Source organism: Loa loa (assembly GCF_000183805.2).
Source record: "Loa loa unplaced genomic scaffold supercont3.87, whole genome shotgun sequence".
Taxonomy (NCBI): Eukaryota; Metazoa; Nematoda; class Chromadorea; order Rhabditida; family Onchocercidae; genus Loa; species Loa loa.
In genome coordinates, this window is record NW_018108267.1 from 4,395 (window position 1) to 6,640 (window position 2,246).

A 2,246-nucleotide genomic window follows, 5' to 3' on the forward strand; every position below is an offset into this window, starting at 1 on the left:
GTATGGCTGCCTTTTGACATTGCTTATTGTGTAGGTGCAATAATATCATTGTCCATGGTACAGATACTGAGATGTCTTTGTGTTATGCTCTCCATTGTTAGCTTATATCCTCTTCATTGCTTTAATTTTACTTGCAAGATTTCATCATCCTGTTTGTTAGATATTGTGGAAATTTTATTTGAACATAGCTTAAATTTCGGTAATCCGACAGTAAACGCTTCTAAATTTCGTATTGTGTTTGTAAGATACTATATTGATGCTGTATAGAATGCATATTTTGTTTGTAAGATACCATATTGATGTTGTATAGAATGCATATTGTGTTTGTAAGATACTATATTGATGCTGTATAGAATGCATATTGTGTTTGTAAGATACTATATTGATGCTGTATAGAATGCATATTGTGTTTGTAAGATACTATATTGATACTGTATAGAATGCACATTATATTTTGAAAGCAGAATAGTATTTTTAGTGATATCACTTATCAGTTATGAATTCAGAAGGAGGATGGAAAATGTCTAGATGGAAATCATCAAAGCGTTTTCAAAATGATTAGGACAAGCATACTGTAGACTGGCTTTAATGAAAAGGAACCACATCGTGTTAGTTTTGTAAAACCGAACAACAATACTGTAGATTGGTTTTGATGGAAAACGGATGAATATATTCGAATGCAATAAACATACGATTGTTTCATTGAGGATTATAATGATAATGATAACGATAATTTAAATTGTTATCCTTGCATCCATTCTCAAACACTTCTACTCATTAGTCAGTGCAATAGGACAATTTATATGCTGGAAATAATTGCTAATATATCCCCAAATCATTCAGGTGATTTGAAACAGTAAATTTCGATTTAACACAGGAAAGATACAAATGTCACACATATCATCTAAATCAAATGAAGCAACTTTTCATGAATGAACAAATTAGCTCATCTTTATTGCACTTAAGTTATTCACTAAAATATTGTAAAAGTCAGTAATCTCAGTAATACTCAGTCAGTAATACTCAGTAATTCTCATCATTTTGCATAAGCCAAATTGTTACATCATGTCGTGAAAACGAAACCTCAAATAAATTCATTCACATTGTAAATTAATGCTAACGATACTGTGAATCACTTTTAACATATCTACATTCCTTAAAATTATTTCCCACACTTTTTTGTTGTTATCTTATTTAATCAGTTTGCATCTTTATGTTTAAACCCTTAATTTCCTATGCTAATCTTTCTGTTTAATCTTGTTATAATGCTTGTGCCATTTCCGGTGTGTTTCCGGTACTTGAACTCTTCATGTAAACCACTCCCATTTCTTAACACATATAATCTTGGTCCCAAACCAGGGAGGGGGGGGGGGATTCCTCTCTCCTCTTCCAAGGATATCGACTTCATATCAATCTCTTCTCACGATATAAAGGTTAATATCCCTTACTGTTGCGTATTCAGAAGACAAATCGACTTCCTGACAAACCCTTTCGCACTAAGTTAGCGCTTTATTTGAATAGATTTGATTGGAATTTAATTACCTAATCTCTGAGCTCGGCAAATAAATTATCTGGCAGTCATTATTATTTCACGACGCATCAGATGCTTATTAGCTAATTGAAGATTGTCAATAGTTTATATCAGATCGGATATCTTTTACAACAGTATAGTGGGAATTGGATGATGATTCATTAATTAAGATGTGGAAAAACATCTATTTTATTTCTGTGCAGTTGAATCACTTCTCTGTAAAATATTCTAAATAAGACAATCATTATGTCATTAGTTTCCGTTTTATTAGTTTACTTTAATTAGTGCAAGATATTGACAAAAATACTTTAGTTATTTCGATATATTACTTCGATTTTTTCCCAACAATTGGTACTTACACATGTTAGATTCAGAAGTGAATTTGAAATTCACGAGACATCAAATCCATCACATTTTTCAAAGTGATTAGTACTGGAGCAATGCCCGAGTTGCTACTTTCTACCGATTGTTGACGGTAGGGTTACGGCTTACTCAGTGATGTGGATGGCTTTAGCTAACCTTTTGACCCGGCTATCTCAGGGCTTGTACTAGTGTAATGAAGCGGTGGGCTGATGAGAAGATGAAATTACTAATTCTCATTTTCTGTTATATTCTTGATCATATATACATATATCTTTCGTATACATTCATATATGTTGTGTAAGGAAAAGCTAGAATAGTATAACTTAGTATGTGGTGATATGTGGCTAAGTTG